Here is a 25,116-nt window from a genome sequence, read left to right as displayed (position 1 = left end):
AAAAAAAAAATAAAATGGTTCTGATGAACCTAGGGGCAGAACAGGAATAAAGATGCAGACGTACAGAATGGACTTGAGGAAACGGGGAGGGGGAAGGGTAAGCTGCGATGAAGTAAGAGAGTAGCACTGACATATATACAATACCAAATGTAAAATAGCTAGCTAGTGGGAAGCAGCTGCGTAGCACAGGGAGATCAGTTCAGTGCCTTGTGACCACCTAGAGGGGTGGGATCAGGAGGGTGGGAGGGAGATGCCAGAGGGAGGGGATATGGGGATATACGTATGCATATAGCTGATTCACTTTGTTATACAGCAGAAACTAACACACCATTGTAAAGCAATTATACTCCAATAAATATGTTTAAAACAAAACAAAACAAAAAAAAACAAGAATCCGCCTGCCAATGCAGGGGACACGGGTTTGCTCCCTGGTCCAGGAAGAACCCACATGCCTCGGAGTAACTAAGCCCACGAGCCACCACCCCTGAGCCCATGCGCCACAACTTCTGAAGCACACACGCACAGAGCCTGTGCACCACAACGAAGAGTAGTCCCTGCTCACCAAACGACAGAAAGCCCACGCAGGGCAACGAAGACCCAACACGACAAAAAATTAATTAATTAATTAATTAAAACTTATATTAAAAAAAAACCAATGAAAAAATCTCTGCTGGGAATTCCCCAGTGGTCCAGGGGTTAGAACCGTGTGCCTCCAGTTCAGGGGGCCTGGGTTCAATCCCTTGTTGGGGAACTAAGATCCTGCAAGCTGGCATCGCAGCCCAAATAAAAATGAAATAAAATAAAATATATTAAAATAAAAAAGAAATGATCTCTGATTCCAGGTCTAAAGGGTGAGAAGGTGTTTATCAGGCCAATATGTGGGGAGAACATTTTTCCCATTTCAGTAAGTAGCACCTCCATTTACCCAATTACACATCCTTAACCCACATTCCCCACATCCAATTCATCACTTACTCCTGTTCGCCTCCAAGCCATCACTAACCTTCCAAATATGACTCTAACCCGCCTGCTTTACTCCATCTCCAAGGCCACCACTGTGCACAAAGCCAGTCTCCTAATGAGTCTCCCCAAATCTTCTCCTGCCCCCTCCTATCCATTCTCTTACAATAGCCAGTATGGTGTCTGAAAAAGGCATCTCTGCTAACACCACTTCTCTGTTTATACCCTGCAATGGCTTCCCACCAAGTTTAGGATAAATCCCAAACAGATGATGGACTGGAGGTTGAAAGACCAGAAGGAGGTAGGGTGTGAGGTTAGAAAGAGAGATAAAGGGTCTAGGCCAACAGCGAAAAGGGCTGAAAAGAAAATGATCGGCACTTGTACAACAGTCCTGATGCAGGCAGGAGAATGCAGGAATAGCGAAGGAATACCAATAGCCACTTTTTATTTCGGCAATGCCTTTGCAATTCCCAAAGTGCTTCATTTATAACTCTGACTCTCAAACTTAGCTGTACATTAGAATCAACTGGAGAGATTTTTAAAACTACCAATGGCCAGGCCTCACCCCAAGCCAATTAAATCAGAATATACAGTTCACTAGGGCAGGAGTTTTGTCTGTTTCATTCACTGTCTATATGAAAAGGACCTGGCACATACATGGTGCTCAGAAAATATTTACTGAATGAATAAATGAAGGAAGGAATGTACCATTATCACCTGAGATCCAAGGAAGAATTCTTTTCAAAACTTAGGGAGTAACCAGGCAACGTCAGTTACCATGGCAGTCCTGGGAAAAACATTACCAAGTGACACTAACACTCCCAGGGGCCTACATTTGTTTCCACAATAAGTAAACCTTTCTCATTTCTAAAGTACTATACTGTGAAATATGCATCTCAGTCACAACCAGAGGTTACTCAATGTCTGCTGTGAGCGGGAGGAAAAGAGAACGGCCTTACGCAGTATCTAAAGCAATGACAAGAAGAAACTAGGGGCCACGGGCAGAGACAGACAGGCTCAGACAGGCTCCAATCCCTATGACATTCTGAGGTGATCACGTTGTAAGGGCTGGAGCACGAGAAAGCAGCCACTAACCAGCTACCCTGTCTCAAATATTTGGAGAAAGCCAATGCAAATACATACCTATGTATTATTCTTTTCTGATCATTCTTTCAGTGTATCCCTTCCGGCTTTGTGCAAAGCGATTCTTTGTTTTGTACCTGAAAGATGAGTGGCACATGTAAATGGATGAAACCTGTCAGAGCAGACATCCAAGGAGCTCTTCGGCTAACAAACAAGGAGCTCCGAGTTCTGGGAAAGAATCGTAAAAGTAGTGTAGAATCACAGTATCTTAGAGCATCCTTTATATCAACTCCCCTCTATCATATCACCAATCACTGGTCATCAGCCTATACATGAACTTTGCAGTGACAGAAAACCCAGCACTCTCTAGACAGATCTAGGCCTTTCTAGTTGCTACAGCAGTCTATATCAAATTCAGAATCTCACTCCCTGTCACGCATCAGTCCCAGTCTGCTTTCTGCAATGGTACACCCCATGGCACACCTCACCTCTTTTCCATCTGGCACATTTCTCAAACACATGAGGACAATTTTGTTCTTCCTAAAGCTCTCTTCTCCCACGGCACCCTCCTAAATCACTCCTTCCTGTGTTTATGACTTTGAGGAGCCCCCATGGTTTTCTCACCCCTAGGACATGACAAGCAATGGCATCAGTGTGCCTGCTACAGATTCCGGGAAAGGGGCAGGGCCACACAAGAGTCTGGCAAATGTGACTGACTACCTGAGGTGAGAGTACATGTGCCAACCTCAGCCTCTCTTCAGTCCTCAGCCTCTATCCAAGGTTTCTCCATAGCACACTATTGACATTTTGGGCCGGATAATTCTTTTGGGGTGGTGGGGAGGGCTGTCCTATGCCTTGTACGATATGTAGTAGCATCCTGGCCTCTAGCCACTAGATGCCTGCAGCACCACACACCCCCACACCCCGGATGTGACAAAGAAAAATGTCTCCAGCCATTGTCAAACGTCCTGGAGGAAGGGTGAAGGCAAAATCACACTCACTCAAGAGCCACTGCTCTATCCGACGACTCTATTCACCCATGAGTACTCAAACCTCTCTCCTCTGCTGGCTTAACAGGTAACTCTCCAGAAAGTCTATCGTGTATCAAAATGCTATTTGAAATTTAATAGCATTTATCTCTAGAACGGTATCGGATGAAAATAAAACTCTTTCTCCAGATGTTAAGAACCTCCCAGGTGGTTAATCCACGTTTACCTTATCTCCTACCCCAGGCACTGGAAATTACAGAAATGATCGGACACCCATTTTCGGGATCCGTTCAACAAGTACCAGTAGTGTAAGGCTTTTTGGCAACCTGAACAACTGAATTCAAGTAAAATATTCTGCCTGACCCTGGCTTTGTGAGACAAGCCACAAACCTGTAGCAGGACCCTCCTCGCTGCTCTTTATGGAATTGAGGTATCTGACTGGAAAGCCGGTGGAGGTGAACTACCCAAGAAAGCAGTGGCTTCAGAATGAGAAGCTGGAAAGGGTGACAAGGGAGGGGAGAATGAACCTCAGCTGAAAAGAAAGGGGAAAAAGCACCAAGAGATGAGTTCTCTTGACTGAAGAGAAGATACGCTGAAGGCCATTAGCTTGCCCTCGGGGCCCTCAGCTCTCTGCAGAGCTCTAAGGGAAGGGTGAGCCTGGACCTATGACTCCAGACTCCTGGTCTCGGCCCCCAGGCCTGACATTTCACTCAGACTCTCAATAAATACTTGCATTAAAAGACCTTACACGGGGACCACATCTGGGAAAACATCGCCACACCCTCATTAAGTCACAGGGGGAGACCCGAACTGGACAAGCCATGACAGCAGCCATGAGGGTGACAAAAGATCATGGCAGGGATCGGACATCAGATCGCCAGAAGCCCTCCGCTCTCCTGGTTCGTAATGCCAGGGCCCCATCGCCGCATATCGCCGGACCCCGGTCCTGCCTCCATCGCGCACCCTTCCCCAAGGTTGGCCGGGGTCTGGAGTCACCACCCCCTGTTCGGACCCACAGATCTCGCCGCTGCTGAGCTCTACAGATCCCGCTCCTTCCACACAGTTCGCCGATTCCGCGGGCCTTACTGAGCCACGCCACAACCGTCTGCGAGGCCTTGGCACGTCAGTGACCTCACTGTCGTGTGCCTCTCCTGCAACAAGGGGAGTATGGCTCTGGCACGGTGGCTGCGGCTGTGGTCGCTCGCGGCTCAGTTGCTTCTGTCACCTCGCCGGGACCTGACGGTCCGTGGTCCCAACGATCCCCTGCCCATGGTGCGCATCCCACGGGCTCTACAGCAGTGGCAGGAGGAGCGGCAGAGCAGGCAGCGGAGCCCTCCGTGGCTGGTGCTGCGCGACCTGGGCCGCTGTTGATTTCAGCGTGGTGACCAGAGTTGAACCAGCGTGCAAACCTCATGCTGGGCTCTTGGGAGCCCACGCCACTCGCTTCACGTGGCTGGAGGAATTGGCGCGCCCACGCGGACCATTTCTCCATCGAGCACGTGCAATATTACTCAGACATAAAAAAGAATGAAATAATGCCATTTGCAGCAACATGGATGGACATAGAGATAATGATACTAAGTGAAGTAAGTCAGAAAGAGAAAGACAAATACCATATAATATCACTTACATGTAGAATCGAAAACAGGACCCAAATGTACATGTCAGCAAAACAGAAACAAACACACAGATATAGAAAACAGAGTTGTGGTTGCCAAGGAGAGAGTGATGGAAAGATTGCGAGTTTTGGAATAGCAGAAGCAAACTATTCTCCATAGGATGGACAAGCCACAGAGACCTAATGTACAGCAGAGGAAACTATATTCAATATCCTGTGATAAGCCATAACAGAAACGAATATATATATATATATATATATATATATATATATATGAATCACTTTGCTGCACAGCAGAAATTAATACAACAATGTATAAAGGCTGCAGAGGGTGTGGAGAAAAGGGAACCCTCCTGCACTGTTGGTGGGAATGTAAACTGATACAGCCACTATGGAGAACAATATGGAGGTTCCTTAAAAGCTAAAAATAGAACTACCATATGACCCAGCAATCCCACTACTGGGCATATACCCGGAGAAAACCATAATTCAAAACGGTACATGTAGCACAATGTTCACTGTAGAACTATTTACAACAGCCAGGACATAGAAGCAACCTAAATGTCCATCGACAGATGAATATAGAAAGAAGATGTGGCCTATATATGCAATGGAGTATTACTCAGCCATAAAAAGGAACAAAATGGAGTTATTTGTAGTGTGGTGGTTGGACTTAGAGTCTGTCATACAGAGTGAAGTACGTCAGAAAGAGAAAAACAAATACCGTACGTGAACACATATATATGGAATTCAGAAAAATGGTACTGACGAACCTAGTGACAGGGCAGGAATAAAGACACAGATGCAGAGAACAGACTTCAGGACACAGGGCGGAAGGGGAGACAGGGACGTAGTGAGAGAGTAGCACTGACGTATATACACTACCAAATGTAAAAGAGCTAGTGGTAAGCTGCCGCATAGCACAGGGAGATCAGCTCAGTGCTTTATGTCCCCCACAGGGGTGGGATAGGGAGTCTGGGAGGGTGCCTCAAGATGGGGGGATATGGGGATACATGTATACATATAGGTGATTCACTTTGTTGTAAAGCAGAAACTAATACAGTGTTATAAAGCAATTATACTCTAATAAACATGTATTTTAAAATACCACAACGTTGTAAATCAACTACACTAGAAAACATTTCTTAAGTGAAAAATATTTTTTGAATGTAATGGTGCTCAGAAAATATTTACTGAATGAATAAATGAAGGAAGGAATGTACCATTATCACCTGAGATCCAAGGAAGAATTCTTTTCAAAACTTAGGGAGTAACCAGGCAACGTCAGTTACCATGGCAGTCCTGGGAAAAACATTACCAAGTGACACTAACACTCCCAGGGGCCTACATTTGTTTCCACAATAAGTAAACCTTTCTCATTTCTAAAGTACTATACTGTGAAATATGCATCTCAGTCACAACCAGATGTTACTCAATGTCTGCTGTGAGTGGGAGGAAAAGGGAACAGCCTTACGCAGTATCTAAAGCAATGACAAGAAGAAACTAGGGGCCACGGGCAGAGACAGACAGGCTCAGACAGGCTCCAATCCCTATGACATTCTGAGGTGATCACGATGTAAGGGCTCGAGCATGAGAAAGCAGCCACTAACCAGCTACCCTGTCTCAAATATTTGGAGAAAGCCAATGCAAATACATACCTATGTATTATTCTTTTCTGATCATTCTTTCAGTGTATCCCTTCTGGCTTTGTGCAAAGCGATTCTTTGTTTTGTACCTGAAAGATGAGTGGCACATGTAAATGGATGAAACCTGTCAGAGCAGACATCCAAGGAGCTCTTCGGCTAATAAACAAGGAGCTCCGAGTTCTGGGAAAGAATCGTAAAAGTAGTGTAGAATCACAGTATCTTAGAGCATCCTTTATATCAACTCCCCTCTATCATATCACCAATCACTGGTCATCAGCCTATACATGTACTTTGCAGTGACAGAAAACCCAGCACTCTCTAGACAGATCTAGGCCTTTCTAGTTGCTACAGCAGTCTATATCAAATTCAGAATCTCACTCCCTGTCACGCATCAGTCCCAGTCTGCTTTCTGCAATGGTACACCCCATGGCACACGTCACCTCTTTTCCATCTGGCACATTTCTCAAACACATGAGGACAATTTTGTTCTTCCTAAAGCTCTCTTCTCCCACGGCACCCTCCTATATCACTCCTTCCTGTGTTTATGACTTTGAGGAGCCCCCATGGTTTTCTCACCCCGAGGACACGACAAGCAATGGCATCAGTGTGCCTGCCACAGATTCTGGGAAAGGGGCAGGGCCACACAAGAGTCTGGCAAATGTGACTGACTACCTGAGGTGAGAGTACATGTGCCAACCTCAGCCTCTCTTCAGTCCTCAGCCTCTATCCAAGGTTTCTCCATAGCACACTATTGACATTTTGGGCCGGATAATTCTTTTGGGGTGGTGGGGAGGGCTGTCCTATGCCTTGTACAATATGTAGTAGCATCCTGGCCTCTAGCCACTAGATGCCTGCAGCACCACACACCCCCACACCCCGGATGTGACAAAGAAAAATGTCTCCAGCCATTGTCAAACGTCCTGGAGGAAGGGTTAGGGCAAAATCACCCTCACTCAAGAGCCACTGCTCTATCCGACGACTCTATTCAGCCATGAGTACTCAAACCTCTCTCCTCTGCTGGCTTAACAGGTAACTCTCCAGAAAGTCTATCGTGTATCAAAATGCTATTTGAAATTTAATAGCATTTATCTCTAGAACGGTATCGGATGAAAATAAAACTCTTTCTCCAGATGTTAAGAACCTCCCAGGTGGTTAATCCACGTTTACCTTATCTCCTACCCCAGGCACTGGAAATTACAGAAATGATCGGACACCCATTTTCGGGATCCGTTCAACAAGTACCAGTAGTGTAAGGCTTTTTGGCAACCTGAACAACTGAATTCAAGTAAAATATTCTGCCTGACCCTGGCTTTGTGAGACAAGCCACAAACCTGTAGCAGGACCCTCCTCGCTGCTCTTTACGGAATTGAGGTATCTGACTGGAAAGCCAGTGGAGGTGAACTATCCAAGAAAGCAGTGGCTTCAGGATGAGAAGCTGGAAAGGGTGACAAGGGAGGGGAGAATGAACCTCAGCTGAAAAGAAAGGGGAAAAAGCACCAAGAGATGAGTTCTCTTGACTGAAGAGAAGATACGCTGAAGGCCATCAGCTTGCCCTCGGGGCCCTCAGCTCTCTGGGGAGCTCTAAGGGAAGGGTGAGCCTGGACCTACGACTCCGGACTCCTGGTCTCGGCCCCCAGGCCTGACCATTCACTCAGACTCTCAATAAATACTTGCATTAAAAGACCTTACACGGGGACCACATCTGGGAAAACATCGCCGCACCCTCATTAAGTCACAGGGGGAGACCCGAACTGGACAAGCCATGACAGGAGCCATGAGGGTGACAAAAGAGCATGGCAGGGATTGGACATCGGATCGCCAGAAGCCCTCCGCCCTCCTGGTTCATAATGCCAGGGCCCCATCGCCGCGTATCGCCGGACCCCGGTCCTGCTTCCATCGCGCACCCTTCCCCAAGGTTGGCCGCGGTCTGGAGTCACCACACCCTGTTCGGACCCACAGATCTCGCCGCTGCTGAGCTCTACAGATCCCGCTCCTTCCACACAGTTCGCCGATTTCGCGGGACTTACTGAGCCACGCCACAACCGTCTGCGAGGCCTTGGCCCGCCAGTGACGTCACTGTCGTGTGCCTCTCCTGCAACAAGGGGAGTATGGCTCTGGCACGGCGGCTGCGGCTGTGGTCGCTCGCGGCTCAGTTGCTTCTGTCACCTCGCCGGGACCTGACGGTCCGTGGTCCCAACGAGGCCCTGCCCGTGGTGCGCATCCCACGGGCTCTACAGCAGCGGCAGGAGGAGCGGCAGAGCGGGCAGTGGAGCCCTCCGCGGCTGCTGCTGGCACGACCTGGGCCGCTGCTGATTTCAGCGTGGTGACCAGAGTTGAACCAGCGGGCACACCTCATGCTGGGCTCTTGGGAGCCCACGCCACTCGCTTCGCGTGGCTGGAGGAATTGGCGCGCCCACGCGGACCATTTCTCCATCGAGCACGTGCAATATTACTCAGACATAAAAAAGAATGAAATAATTCCATTTGCAGCAACATGGATGGACATAGAGATAATGATACTAAGTGAAGTAAGTCAGAAAGAGAAAGACAAATACCATATAATATCACTTACATGTGGAATCGAAAACAGGACCCAAATGAACATGTCAGCAAAACAGAAACAAACACACAGATATAGAAAACAGAGTTGTGGTTGCCAAGGACAGAGTGATTGAAAGATTGGGAGTTTTGGAATAGCAGAAGCAAACTATTCTCCATAGGATGGACAAGCCACAGAGACCTACTGTACAGCAGAGGAAACTATATTCAATATCCTGTGATAAGCCATAATGGAAACGAATATATATATATATATATATATATATATATATATATATATATATATATATATATGAATCACTTTGCTGCACAGCAGAAATTAATACAACAATGTATAAAGGCTGCAGAGGGTGTGTAGAAAAGGGAACCCTCCTGCACTGTTGGTGGGAATGTAAACTGATACAGCCACTATGGAGAACAATATGGAGGTTCCTTAAAAGCTAAAAATAGAACTACCATATGACCCAGCAATCCCATTATGGGGCATATACCCGGAGAAAACCATAATTCAAAAAGGTACATGTACCACAATATTCACTGTAGAACTATTTACAATAGCCAGGACATAGAAGCAACCTAAATGTCCATCGACAGATGAATATAGAAAGAAGATGTGGCCTATATATACAATGGAGTATTACTCAGCCATAAAAAGGAACAAAATGGAGTTATTTGTAGTGAGGTGGTTGGACCTAGAGTGTGTCATACAGAGTGAAGTACGTCAGAAAGAGAAAAACAAATACCGTACGTGAACACATATATATGGAATTCAGAAAAATGGTACTGACGAACCTAGTGACAGGGCAGGAATAAAGACACAGATGCAGAGAACGGACTTCAGGACACAGGGCAGAAGGGGAGACAGGGACGTAGTGAGAGAGTAGCACTAACATATATACACTACCAAATGTAAAAGAGCTAGTGGTAAGCTACCGCATAGCACAGGGAGATCAGCTCAGTGCTTTATGTCCCCCACAGGGGTGGGATAGGGTGTCTGGGAGGGAGCCTCAAGATGGGGGGATATGGGGATATATGTATACATATAGGTGATTCACTTTGTTGTAAAGCAGAAACTAATACAGTGTTATAAAGCAATTATACTCTAATAAACATGTATTTTAAAATACCACAACATTGTAAATCAACTACACTAGAAAATATTTCTTAAGTGAAAAAGATTTTTTGAATGTAAGTTTTATTGTGTGTGTGTACCACAGGTTCAATATATATGAATTATGTCAAATTGATTACACTGGTTTTCAAAATAAAGAATTTTTGATATTCTACATCAGCTGCATAATATAAATGCAGAAAAACTATATTATTTTTTTCTAAAGTTCAGAAATACCCATTTTGCTCATTCGGTATACTATAAACCACTAACTGTTAAAAAGGGATTCGTGACCTCTTCCTTCCAAAGAAATATTTCTGCACTCACACAAGTTTAATAGAATGTTCCGCCATGAACTGGCTTCCCACCTTAGAGACACGAGATTTGCATCCTGAAATCTCTTTCTTGCAAAAATGTCCAATTAGCATCCTAGCATTACAGAAAAGAAATGCTTTTTTCCAGATCTCAAATTACATACAACTTTCTCAAGACATCATGTATGTTTTCTTTTTTCCACACACACAGACTGCATTTTAGTTTTACAAGAGAAAAATCAACTGACACCAAACATTGTAAATGGATGACCACAACAAAAGCAAAATGATTGTAATTACCAAACACAAAACACACTCATACTATTGTCATAATATTGACATTCAGTCCAGGAATCCTCCACCGTAACAGCTCCTTTATTTTGCAGTGAAAGACATCATGTTTTGTTTTGGTTTTTTGTTTTGTGGTACGCGGGCCTATCACTGTTGTGGGCTCTCCCATTGTGGAACATAGGCTCCGGACGTGCAGGCTCAGTGGCCATGGCTCACGGGCCTAGCCGTTTCGCGGCATGTGGGATCTTCCCAGACCGGGGCACGAACCCGTGCCCCCTGCATTGGCAGGCGGATTCTCAACCACTGCACAACCAGGGAAGCCCGACATCATATATATTTAAATTATCAGCACTCACCTGAGATCTTCAAAAATCAACAAAAACATAATTTTGTGCTCTTTAATTATTCTGCTTCTAAGTGGTCATTTCTAAATGAAAGTATTTAAGTATGTTAACGTCATCTTATAACATCATATTTCAAATGACTACCGTCTCTCCAAAGATGCAATATGAGGAACTCATAATTAGGCTCTCCGAAGTTTTACTCTTTGAATCTGTATTACACTTCTGCTGAACTTCACACTGTTCATTATTCTCTGAGAACATTCTTTTTCTTGTATGTCCATCTCACATGCTCTCTCATTTCATGAAGGTTTTTCCTACAATTTTATGCCTAGTTTATTTCTGAGAAAATGCATTATTCCAGATTGATATTTATAGACACAAAGACTTCTATATAATTCCCTGAGAGTTTCAAGAATTCCTTATTCTTTTTTTTAAATACCTAGATTCTGAAGCTCTCCACAAAGCATTACTAAAATTGTATTTACATAAGTATCTACATATTAATCACACATTAATGCATTTACAATTGTATTATGCTTTATTGATAATTTTGGAGCATAACCGTAGCTGTCTTATTTACCACCCTCTTGGAAATCACTTTAATATTTGCACTTAGGACTTGAAAGAGAATGGATAAATAAAAACCTGAAGAATATGCAAATACAATTTATATATTTCTCATAAAATTAGGTGATTATCTAACCTTTATCCAGAAAAAAGAAGAGCCCACATACTCTGCAGTCATGATACTCGAGAATGTGTGGTCTTCCAGCAGGAAAACATGCAGTAATCCATGTGGCAGAGTTTACCTGTGACCAGCTGGGGTTAGTGTCCTATGCATTGCTTACATGCAACATATCCGGAGTGGCAAAAGGGAATTTGTCAGTTGTGGCAATAAGTATAATGAAGATTTTCAGCAGGTCATGCTCATATATTCAGCACAGGTACAATCAACATTTTGCTCAATTCTGGTAGATCTAAATCTGTATCTGTTACCTTGTGTTTAACAAGGAAATGTCAGAACTGACTTACAAAAAAAAGTGTTTTGTTTGTTTGTTTTAATTACAGTCCCGGTGAGTAAGACATAGCTCAGAACAGCTATTGTGACTTAGTGATTGTCTCATCAGGAAATACAGTTTCTACTTCCCTGTTTATTCTCCACATCCTGTAGTAAGTTAAGTTTCAGTGAAAGATAAATCTACAGGGCGAAAAGAAAACTTACATGTGTTGATAAGATCATTCTGACAGGTTTTACCACGTATGGCAGTGTTTCTGGTGATGGACACAAGCTAGAGCTCCCTACTCTGACATTTTCACTGATGTCATTCCCCTTGATCCTCAATTTGAAAGTGGATAAAAATGTTTTCTATGTTTTCTTCTTTAAGAAATTAAATAAAGAATGCTGTCTAGACATGATCCTCTAATGATTTTCAGTCAGTGGTCATCAAGAGAAGAAAAGCACAGAATCTCATCCCCACAGAAGGGTGACATTCAGTCAGGTAAGAAAATTCTCCCCAAAATCAGAGCTTCATCTTTAACATTCAATCAAAGGCTTTCACAGGTTCTTCATCGCTCTGCACTCACCCTTACCATATGGGATTGGCTCTGAGAATCTCACATCAGATGACTGACAAACATGTCATAGTACACTGATCTGGTACCAGATCCTGCCTCTCTTAAGGATCTCCCGCAGGGACATTGCAATATTCTAGGATATTTCCTGGAGCCCTCTACTCTATACAGGTACACTTCCAAGTAGAAACAGAAGCTTTGATTCTCACTGGGACCCCTGCTCTGTCCAACCAACCTCTCTAGAAATATGATGTTCTAATCTCTCCTGATTAGAACATTGCACGGTCTCTCCCTGTGCTAATTTAGTAAAGGTAAAAGAGAAACAAGAAAGAGCAAACTATGCCGGGAGCAATATATAAGATTCCTTTACTTAATGTATTTATCTGATATACACAAACATTGAGAAATATAGATTCATTTCATAACGGTCAAGAAAAGAGGAGGAGGAACCTCCATGCCAACAGTATATATAAAGTGGAATCAATCTTGCATAAGCTCCAGCTAAAGCTTAGCTACGAGGTACTAACTCTTCTCATAAAGAAGCAATAGTTCTCCATCATTTGAAGCACACTGAGGATTCAGACAGCTGGACACTGAGGGTGTAGTCTCCTCACTCGAATTCTGTACCTGCATCACAGAGCAATGAAATATTCCCAAAGAATTATTAAGGATGAGGTGGGGAGCTGCAATAAAAAAGATGAATCCATAGTCTGCCCTACCATCCGTTCTGCTGGATATTACCACCATCTTGGCCCAATATGACCTTCCCACTTTTCTCTGGGCCTCCCTACTTTCCACCTCCATCCTCTCATTATATCTTACCTACACTTGGAAACGACTCTAGTTTTTCCACTGATCTTCATCAACAAGCAATCCAAATAGCAACTGTGTATATAACTCCTTAGAAATCTCAGGTCTGACTCAGTAATACATGACCTTCAGAGTCAAAAGTTTTCCTAATTCCCTTTATTATTATTTTTTCCAATTTCCATGTACTTACGCTCTCAGGACCTCCACTGTTCTCAGGTTTGTCTTCCCTGCAAAATATGTCAACCTAGACATAGACTTAAGTACCACCCTCTAATTATCTCCTAGGGAATCCAGTTTTTAAAAAAGCCTCAACAAGCTGTATGGACTTTAGTAAAGACTCTTTAAGATAACCCAGGGGAGATAGCAGTACACCCACAGATATCTATTTAATACACCCTCAGAGTATTTTTTTTTCTTTTTTATAAAGTCTCTTCTGTCCAATGAAGACTCTCAGCTCTTCTTCTTCAACATATGCAGTGTCTCACCCTTCTGATTACTCTCTGCTTTATCCCAGGTCCACTCCCTTTCCTGATATTACATTCTTTCCCAATTTTGTATGTTGGTAAAATCAAATAACATAAAATATAACATGTTAATTATTACAGAGTGCACAGTTCAGTGATATTAAATACATTCATATTATTGGGCGATCAACATTGCCATTTATCTTTCTAATTCTTTTCTACGTTTTAAAACTGTAACTCTATATCCTTTAAACATAACTCTCCTTTTTGTTCCATAACCACCTGAAAAGCATCATTACCCTCCCAACTTCTATGGTTTTGACTACACTAAGTACCCCATATAATTGAAATAAGTAGTTGCATTGTTATGACTCACTAAAAGTCACAAAAATGGCATATTTGGTAGCTAAATTTCCTCAGGATTCATCCATGTTGTAGCATATTCCTAGATCTTTTCCTTCTTATCACTGAATAATATTGTATTATATGGGTATACCACACTTTGCTTATCCAGGAACTAGTGGATGAACACTTAGGTTGCTTTCATATTTTAGCTACTGTGATTATTACTGCGCTAAACACTGGAGTACAAATATTACTTTAAGACCCTGATTTCAATTCCTTTGGGTATACCTCATAGTAAAATTCCTGGATCATGTAGTAATTCTATTTTTCAATATCTGAAAAATTGCCATACTCTTTTGCAAAGCAGCTGTATCATTCTACATTCCCACTGACAGAGCACAATGCTTCCAACTCCCCCACATCCTCACCAATACTTGTTTTCTGCTTGTGTATGTGTGTGTGTGCTTGTGTGTGAATGCATGCACACAAATATATAAACATGCATTTAGTGATATGGAGCATCTATTCAAGTGCTTAGTCATTTGTACATCTTTTTGAGGAACCATCTATTCAAGTCTTTTATCCATTTTTGAATCAGGGTGTTTGCTTCTGGTTGAGTTGTAGGAGTTCTCTGTATATTCTGGATAGAAATCTCTTGTCAGATAGATGGCTTTCAAATATTTTCTCCCATCTTGTGGGTTGCCATTTTATTCTGTTTACATTCCTTTGATACACATTTTTTTTAATTATGTACTGCAAATTGTTTATTTTTTTGTTAGCTGTACTTTTGTGGTTCCTTCGTTTCATATTGAGGAAATCACTGCCAAATACAAGGTCATGAAGCTCTTGTCCTGTGTCTTCTTCTAAGACTTTTTATTTTATTAGGTCTTATATTTAATTTTTTGATATGTTTTCATTAATTTTTGCATATGATGTTAGGTAAGGGTCCATCTTCCTTCTTTTGCATGTTGACAAGACGACTTCTCAGCATCATTTGTTGAAAATACTATCCTTTCTACTTTGAAAAGACTTGACAACTTGTCCAAAACCATTTGGCCACATATCAGGGTTTATTTCTGGGTGTTCTATTCTATTCTATTGGTCTTGAATAAGGGAGAAAATAGTATAACCTATCCAGGTTGATGAAGAACATAAAGAAAGACCAGGACTGAGAATTAGGAGGGCAATATAAAAAAGCAGGGAGTAAAAGACAGTGTGAGAGAAGATCTTGTACTTGCAAGTTCATGGAAATATGATCATGTTAAATCACTAAACGCCTGACTTTGAACAATACCGTAAATGTGCTAGCGAGAAACGTAACACTTAGCCATCTCTGGGAAATATAGTATGGGCATAAAGATAAACTACACACAAATATATTAAAAAGGGAGGGGCTTTCATGGTGTGAGAATATTGTGGGATTTGAAATACAATTTATTCTGTTCTACCATTGTCTCTAAAATTTATCAAAGTGTATATACAAGCAATTCCAATTCTGGTAATGTGCTTCACAGGTTTAATATGAACTTCAGCAGACTAGTAAATGTACATTCATAGTAGGACTCTTCCCTAATCCAAAAAACAAAACACAAAAACTGGAAAGACTAGAGTTCACTTTGTCAACACATATACAGATGCAGCGATGGGTAACGGTCCAAAAAAAGAAGGTGAGCATGGGTGCAAGAGCTTAATCCCCAGGCTGGTGTGGGGTGCAGAGTTGGAGGGTAACACAGGTAGAAAAGGCTTTTGTCCTCTCCTTGATTTTTGAGGTATGGAAATTCACAGGTCACTACCTTCATTTCAAAATGAATGAATGCACTATTCAATTTTTTTAAAACAGAAGTAAACATGAGTGATAATAAATTTCAAACTGTTGCTAGTCAAATAAGATACTAAGAAAAATTAAATAATATGATTTAAGAATGAAGTGGAGAGATTGTCCAAGATGGTAGCATTCAAAGACCCAGAGCTTGATGCCTCTCATGGGCACACCAAAGTCACAACTGTTTACAGAACAGCAGTTGATGAAAAAGGCCGGGACCCACCATAAAAGATGTTTTAGAGCTAAAGATATAAGGAAGGCACCTCGGTAAGACAGGAAGGAAGGACAAAATCTCAACAGAGTCAAGACCCATACCCCCAGGTGGGTGGCCCACAAATGGGAGAATAATTACAATTTCTGAGGTGCTCCCAGGTGGCAAGGGGTATGAACACAACATCAGGCTCCCAAGCCCAGGGACCCTGTGCTGGAAAGAAGGGTTCCTAGAAAGTTGGGCTTTGAAGACCAGTAGTGCTTATTTTCCAGAGAGCCAGAGGGTTGTGGGAAATAGAGATTCCACACTTAAAAGATGCTCACAGGGCTTCCCTGGTGGCGCAGTGGTTGAGAGTCCACCTGCTGATGCAGGGGACACGGGTTCGTGCCCTGGTCCGAGAGGATCCAACATGCCGCGGGGCGGCTGGGCCCATGAGCCATGGCCGTTGAGCCTGCGCGTCCGGAGCCTGTGCTCCGCAACGGGAGAGGCCACAGCAGTGAGAGGTCCGCATACCGCAACAAATAAAATGCTCACAAAATCCCACATGACCCGAGAATCAGAACAGAAGCAGTCATTTGAACGGATCCTGGGTCACACCTGCCTCCTGATCTTGGAGAGTCTCCCAGAGAGTCCAGAGGCAACTACAGCACAGCCTCAGGGACATAGACACTGGCAGCAGCCATTTGGGGGAGCTCCTTCTACCTCGTGGCCACTGGTACCAGCAAGCATAATTTCAGAATCCTCCCTCTATATTTTTAGCCTCAGGGCCTAGCCCTACCCATTTCCACCAGACTATACACACAAGTACTAGGATGCTGCAGGACAAGCAACTAACTGAGCAGGGGCACAGCCCCGTCCACCAGCAAACAGGCTGCCTTCAGACCCTCTCAAGGCACAGCTGCCGCTGGACATGGGCTCAGCCACCAAAAGCCCCAGGACCAGCCTCCACACTTAAGTGGAGAGGCACCAGCCCCAGAGTCCCTGGCCCCTCTGACAAGTGAGCCTGCTCTGGCCTTGGAATCAGTCTCACCGTTGGCAGGTGATTACTGCACAGGGACTGGATGGAGCTTGGACCTACCCAACAGCAAACCTGCTCTAGCAGTGGGATCAGCCTCATACACCAACAGGCACACACCAGCTCCAGGAATACCACAGCCCGGCAGCCTGTATGACCAGAACACACACTTGCAGGCCAGAAGCAGCCATGGACTCACTTGGGTCTTGACCCTGCCCATCAGAATGACAACACAAGATTAGGGATACCCCAGACCCTGCAGATAGCTGTGTCCGGAACAGTGATCCAACACCAACTCTGAGACTCCTCGGCCCTGCAGCCAGAACTCAGGACCTGTGTCTTCCTCCCAGTAGCCAGCATCGCCCCAGGACCAGTGACTGGGCACTAGCCTTGATATCACCTGGACTGCAATTCTACCCATAAGTGAACCAGCACTAGATTTGGTGTCCCCCAGAGTTGTGCAGCCAGCTGCCTTATGATTTAGCCTCACCAAGCAGCACAGACAACTTCCATACAAGCCAGAGTCTGGCACACAAGCAGTCTGGGGGCAGCCGAGCCTACCAGACCACCCAAAGTAGTCAGCCCACCACAACAGAAGAGTCCAAGTAGCCCACATAGGGGGTACACCTAGAACATATAGTTCTAGTGACCAGGGGACAGTGGCCTGCTGGGACACATAGGACCTCTCCTACAAAAGGCCACTTCTCGAAGGTCAGGAAATGTAACGAACCTACTACATACCTAGCAATAAAAACAGCAAGTTAAGAAAAATGAGGTGACACAGAAACACGATCCAAATGAAGGAACAAGATAAGAGCTCAGAAGAAGATCTAAGTGAAGTGGAGATAGCCAATCTCCTCAAAAAATAGTTCAAGGTAATGACTATAAAGATGATCAAATAACTCAGGAGAAGAATGGACGACCAGAGCAAGAAGTTAGAATTTTTTTAAAAAGAGTTAGACCATTAAAGAACAACAAAACAGAGATGAGGAATACAATAACTGAAATGAAAAATACACTAAAAGGAAACTACTGTAGACTAAATGATACAGAGGAATGAATCAGAAAACTGAAGGACAGAGTACTGGCAATCACTGAAGATGAACGGTAAAACAATAGATTAAAATGAAATCAGGAAAGTTGAACAGACTTGTGAAACAACATCAGGTGTACTAATACTTGCATTATACTGGTCCCAGAAGCAAAAAGGAAAGAGAAAGCAGTGTAGCACATACCTGAAGACATAAGAGCTGAAAACTTCCATAACCTGGGAAAGAAAACAGACATCCAAGTCCAGTAAACACAGTAAGGCCAAAACAGGATCAACCCAAAGAGGACCACACCAAGACTCACTGTAATTAAAATGGCAAAAAATAAAGATAACAAGACACTATTAAAAGGAGCAAAGGAAAAGCAACAAGTTACAAACATGGGAACTTGCATTAAGTTATCAGCTGACTTTTCAGGATAACCTCTGCATGCCAGAAGGGAGTGGCATGGTATATTTAAAGTCATGAAAGGGAAAAGCCTATAACCAAACATACTCTACCCAGCAAGGCTCTCCTTCAGATTTGATGGTGAGATCTAAAGTTTTACAGAGAAGCAAAACTAAAAGAGCTCAGCATCACCAAATCAGCTTTATGAGAAATCTTAAAGGGGCTTTTCTCAGTGAAAAAGAAAAGGCCACGACTGAAACATAAAAATTAGGAAAGGAAACTTACTAAGGGAAAAACCTCATTGGATAAGGCAAATATTCAACAAAGGCAGTAAATCAACCATGTACACAGCTAATAGGAAGGATGAAAGAAAACAGTAATAAAATCATCTATATTCACAATAAGAATTTAAGGGACACACAAAACAAGTAGATGTAAAATATAAGGTCAAATTCAGTAACTGTGGGGGAGCAGAGTAACAATGCAGGGTTGTTAGTGTCCATGTGAAATTAAGAGCTCAGCAACTTAAATAATCACACACACACACACACACACACAAAACTGAAAGAAATCCAAACATAATATTAAAGATAGTCCTCACATCACAGGTGAAGGGAATAAAAGGGGAAGAAAGGAACACTGAAGAAATTAAAGAGGGATTCTAAAAATACCCAAGAGAAATGAAAATGAACACACAGTGATCCAAAATCTATGGGACACAGCCAACGCAGTTCACAGGGGGAAGTTATAGTGATACAAGCTTATTCTTAGGAAACAAGAAAAATATCAAATAAACAACCTAACATTACACCTGAAGGAATTAGAAAAAGAAGAAAAAACAAAACTCAAAGCTGTCAGAAAGAAAAAAATTAAGAAAACAATACCATATGCAATCACACCAAAAAGAATAAGATACCTAGGAACAAACACACCTAAGCACGTAAAAGACATGTACTCAGAAATCTATCAGCCATTGGTGAAAGAAGTTGAAGGCAACAGAAAAAGATGGGAAAATATAGCAGGTGCATGGACTGGAAGAATTAATACTGTTAAAATAAACATACTGCCAAAGACAATCTACAGATTTAATGCAATCCCTATCAGAATACCAAAGCATCTTCACAGAACTTGAAAAAGTAATTTAAAAATTTGTATAGAAACACAAAGACCCCAAATAGCCAAACAATCTTGAGAAAGAACAGAGCTGGAGGCATCACGCACCTTGACTTCAGATTATACTGCAAAGCGACAATAATCAAAGAGAATCGGACCAGAGCAAAAACAGACACAAAGATCAGTGGAATAGAACAGAGATCCCAGAAATAAGCCCACACACGTATATTTAATTGATTTATGACACAGCAGGCAATATGGAGAAAAAACTGTCTCTTCAATAAGTGGTACTGGGAAAACTGGTCAGCTACATGGAAAAGAATAAAATTAGAGTATTTTACCACACTGTATATAAAATAAGCGCAAAACTGAATAAAGACCTAAATGTAGGACCATAAAACCCCGAGAGGAAAATATAGAACATTCTTCACCATAAATGATAGCAACAGTTTTGGGTTCAGTCTACTAAGGCAAATGAAACAAAAACAAAAAGAAACAAATGGGACTTTACTATACTTAAAAGATTTTGCATAGCAAAGGAAACCAAACACAAAATGAAAAGACAACCTGCTGAAGGAGAGACAATATTTGCACATGATAAGAGGTTAACACCAAAAAGATGACCAAGCAAGGGTTCATATCTAAACTACAGAAACAGCACATACAACTCAATATCAGAACGACACCCAAAATATTTTTTTAAAAAATGACAAGTCCTAAATAGACATTTTTCCAAGGAAAAAATACAGATAGACAGCCAGAATGCACAAAGATGCTAAACATAGCTAATCGGCAATAAAATGCAAATCAAAACTATGAGATATATCACCTCAGTCTTGTCAGAATGGCTGTCATCCAAAAGGTCACAAATAACAAAGGTTAGTGAGGATGTGGAGAAAGGGAAACTCTTGTAAACTCTTGATGTGAATGTGAAGTAGTGCAGCTACTGTGGAAAGAAGAATGGAGGTTCCACAAAAAACTAAAAATAGAACTACCATAATATCCAGCAATTTCCCTCTTGGGTATATCAGAAGAAACCAAAAACACTATTAAAAAAATAAATAACTGCACACCAATGTTCATAACAGTGTTATTTGCCATAGCCAAGATACAGAGTCAAACTAAGTGTTCATCAATAGGTTAGGGGATAAAAAAAGATTTTTTTTGATGACTTCAGCAAAATATGAAATTTTGCCATTTGCAAGAACATGGATGGACTTGGAGGGTATTATGCTTAGTAAAATAAGCTGCAGAAAAAAACAAGCCTGGTACGTTATCACTTACACGTGGCATCTAAAAAATTGAATACAACAACAACAACAACGAAACAGACTCACAGATTAAAGAACAGACTAGTGGTTACCAGCAGGGAGAGACAGGGTGGAGCAGCAAAATAGTGGTAGGAGATTCTGAGGAATAATCCACTATGTATAAAATCAATAATGTACAGTGACGTTCTGTATAGCATGGGGAATAGAGTCACTATAAATGGAGAAGAACCTAAACATTTATGAATCACTATGTTGTACCTCTGAAACTAATATAATAATGTAAATTAACTATAGATCAATAAAATATAAGGTAAGAAACAATAAAGGGGGGACAGATTATTAGATAGAAATCAATTAAATAAACACAAGTTTTGGAAAGCAAGGAATTAAAAAACAACATCTAAGACACAACATTGGCCTTTAAAGTGTACGATCTATTCATTTAAAAGAAATCATTTAAGTGGTGAAAAATGCTACCCATTCTCACAATTTTGTATATCTAGGATAAATTATTATCTACAAAAATATGTTACAAATATTCACTCAAAAAGAAAGAGAAAATTTGGATTAACCCATTTTAGTATACAAATTTAATATCAAAGTCTCTATGTAACGTTGATGTCAATAAGTTCTGTTAGCCACTTCTAGTTTCTTTGTGATATAAAATCTTTTAAAGCATAAAAATCAGCCTTTCTACATCATTCCATTAGACATACATAGAAGTTAAAAGAAATGAGAAGACAGAAAAATCAACCAGGAAGGTGAATTTACTGAGAAACAGCCATTCGTTCTCCATCCTCCTTTGCTTTTCCTCCTTTTCCAGGTCTCTTTCGGTTCCAATCAAGAGAAGTCTTGAGAATTCTGAGAATATTTCTTTGAGGGCTTTAAATCACCATACCTACGTCCTCTGCCACAACTACACACACGGGAACAAAAACAAACCTCTGCTATCTACTCATGTAGGAGAGATTCATGCAAAATAAACTCCTACATGGAGACCAACAGGTGAGTTTTCTACCTGTTCTTTATAATGTCCTTCCATTATAGTAAATCCCACACATTATGAGGCAGAAGGGGTTATGTGAGCTCTTCCTTGAAGTCAAAAAACTTGCATTCATTTCAAGTACCTGGTGATCATAGGGTACAGCCAGGGAAGGTGTCATCACCCTTGGTGGGGGGCGGTGAATGGGTTTCTGCAACCATGCACCTCCTGATGAACAGATTCTGAGGAAACAAAGGGCGGTCACACCGCAGCCAGCCTGTCAGACTGTCGGGCCACTGGGCAACCCCACCAGTCTGGAAGTGCCCCATAAGTTGCTCAAAGCAAAACTCTGCCCCCCGTGAAGCTGGGAAATTTGGGCCAGAGAGTCAGAGGAGACCGGTAATCAACTCCTCCTCTCTGCTCACCTCCTTGGGGTTACAGCAACCCCATCTCCAAACCCAACTCTGATCCTGGAGTGCCAAGGTGGGAGTGCAGGTGGGCTCTGCCGGTGCTTCAGCGCCTTCTGGGAAGCCCCCTAGTTTGAATATGATTTGAGTTTGATCCTGCGAAACCATCAGAACTTCCCACCAGAGATAAATGAGGAGATTCTGGCCTTTATTAGTACACACGGTGAACCCGGTTGTCCTCGCTGTACTTGCCAACCCTCCTATTTTACACACCTATGTTTATGCACCTTCCTCCCTGTGAGTACCTTTGACTAACCCTGATTTCAGACTCCTGACCTATTACAGTAACTCTTTCAGTCTTTCTTTAAAAATGGACAGGTAGGGCTTCTCTGGTGGCGCGGTGGTTGAGAGTCCGCCTGCAATGCGGGGGACACGGGCCGTGCCCCGGTATGGGAGGATCCCACATGCCGCACAGCGGCTAGGCCCGTGAGCCATGGCCGCTGAGGCTGCGCGTCCAGAGCCTGTGCTCTGCAACGGAAGAGACCAAAACAGTGAGAGGCCCGCGTACCGCAAAAAAAAAGGACAGGTAATAAAATGAATTTAACCTAGAAGCAGCAGCTCAGTAAGGGAAATAAAATCATCAGAAGTTATCCAATCACAGCCACAGCCATCCAGGGCCCTGTCTTATCTGCTGGGGCATAAGAATGGGACCTTCCTAAACTTGAAGGGCATCCAATCAAATAAGTTGATTATGCTCACCTCTGGCTCTTGGAGGGAGAGCTAGGCAGTCTACCCAGGGTATACTAACTGCGAAACACGGTCATGGTTTTGAAACACCTATGCTCCAGGAAAGATTTTTGCGGTGCATGGGGAAGGTTTATTTTTGACATCAAGCAAAAAATAAGTCACCAAGCTCTTTGAGCACAGGGCTTCTTAAGAGGGAAGTAGAAGGAAGGAATGGGCAGAAAACATGATCTCTCTCCTCGGAAGTGCAGGGCATTTTTCCAAAAGAGTAGGATTTAGTCTCAGTTTAAGGAGAACACCTTTAAATAGCTGGAACAGCTCCAAACTGCAGTTTAGGGAACGAGTGCCCCAAAAGAATAGTGCTTTACAAGTCCTGGCCAGGCAGCAAGAGGATGAAGAGTTGGTTTTGCATAGTTTTGAACGTAGGAGTAAAGAAACAGAGGCATCTCTGACTAAAAGGGCCTGAGATCCTATGGCATTAGTGGGTCAGTCAGTTGCAGGGGGCAGGGGGTGTGGGGGGTGATATTTCTCTCTCAACGTCTCCCAGGGCAGCCACCCCTCCCAACCCAACCCCCCTACTCCCTTCACCCTTCCTCCCTCCACTGTTGGGTCCCCAGGGACAGCACTTCTTAAGCTGGAGCGCTCAAGCACCATCTCTGCAGTCTGGATTCTTCCTGGAGCCTGGCAAGTTCTGGGACAGGAAGCCAGGTCTGCAAAGCCGCTGGGGTGCAGTTGGCCCTGGAGGCCTGGAGGGGAAATGGAGCCCTGAAGCCCACCCACGTCCTTGAAGCCGAGGGAGGAACACATCCTCCTAACAGTACTTCTCAGGGGTCAGCGTGCTCCCCACCCGACGGTGATCCATACTCACTTGAGGCAGCAAGGACTGCCTCTAACTGGCCCCCTTGATTGCGCCTTAAGGGTCCTCACACATGTGTGAATGCGCAGGCCCTGGATCTCTTTAGTCAGCCTAGGCCAGTGCTGCTAGGGTCCCTCCAGTCCCATCCCCCGGCCCCTCCCTCTGGGACTGTATCTACTAGAAGAAAGAGCACAGAGGAATTGGCTGAATCAAGGGACCTGGGAGCCTGGGTATGAGTTTGAAGGCCGAGAACCTAAGACACAATTACATATTATTGGAGACTCTTGTGGGGTGTGTGGGGTGAGGTTAGGAGGCTGAGAGGCTGAGTCGACCTGGTGAGTCCAGCCCCAGGACTCCACATAGCCCCGTCCCCCCTTCCCTGCCATCAGACAAGGGGTGCCGCAACTCCAGCCGGGACTCTGCACTTCCCCCTCCCTGATTCTCCTGCAGAAGAGCAGGTGGTCCCGCTCCGAAGGCAGCGGCAGGACAACGGAACAAGTCCCCCTGCACTAAGGTGCTACTGGAAGCTCTTCCTGCACAGCAGTGCTGGCTTGGAGCGAACCCGAGCACCGCCAAAGTTGGTCTCGTCCTGCAGCGGAGGGACACAGGGTTTAAGTCAGCTGCCCTGGCTTTAAAGCAATCAGCCTCCCCTTTAAGTCAGGTGACCCGACTTTAAATCACTGTGTGCCCCTCAAGCCTGCAACTTCAAAAGTTGGGAACTTCACTTTCATCCCAGCACCTCACATAGCTGAATGCACACTAGTCACCCCCAAGCCTGCCTTAGAGGCAGGATATAAGGTAAGGGGATGGGCGTGCACTCATGGTGATGAGGGTGTACTTCATGTACCAGAAGGGTCTAGGCACTCTGGGGTACAGCTAGCAGTGCACGATACAGCAGCTCCCTGGCAAAGCTGGTGAGGCCCAGGGAGAGCAGGCACACCCATGCGTGCAGAGGTTCCAGGACGGGAGCTGGGGCACAGCCAGCCGGGAGGGCGTGAAAGCGGAGGATCCGAGCCTTCCTGAGAAAGGCACACACAGAGGATGGATGAGAAACAAAGAGCAGATGAAATATGGATTTGAAAAATACACCCTGCTCTTGAAATTGGGGTGGGGGGCACCCCAGATTTGAGTCTTCTTACTCCCCAGCACCTAG

General features: G+C 43.6%; 1 long non-coding RNA gene across 1 annotated transcript in view; it reads right to left on the bottom strand.

The window, feature by feature from the left end:
• Positions 1-2,105: 2,105 nt before the first annotated feature.
• LOC307069162 overlaps positions 2,106-25,116 on the bottom strand; it is a 458,782-nt gene continuing 435,771 nt past the window's right edge. Inside the window, exons 2-3 of the long non-coding RNA XR_013811480.1 lie at positions 6,309-6,385; positions 2,106-2,180 (exon numbers count right to left, since the gene is read on the bottom strand). This is a non-coding gene — a long non-coding RNA (uncharacterized lncRNA). The remainder of the gene's footprint in view (positions 2,181-6,308; positions 6,386-25,116) is intronic.

The sequence above is a fragment of the Hyperoodon ampullatus genome (assembly GCF_949752795.1).
Source record: "Hyperoodon ampullatus genome assembly, chromosome: X".
In the NCBI taxonomy this organism is placed as follows: Eukaryota; Metazoa; Chordata; class Mammalia; order Artiodactyla; family Ziphiidae; genus Hyperoodon; species Hyperoodon ampullatus.
Note: the sequence above shows the minus strand (reverse complement) of the source record. Positions and strands in the feature narration are given on the sequence as shown.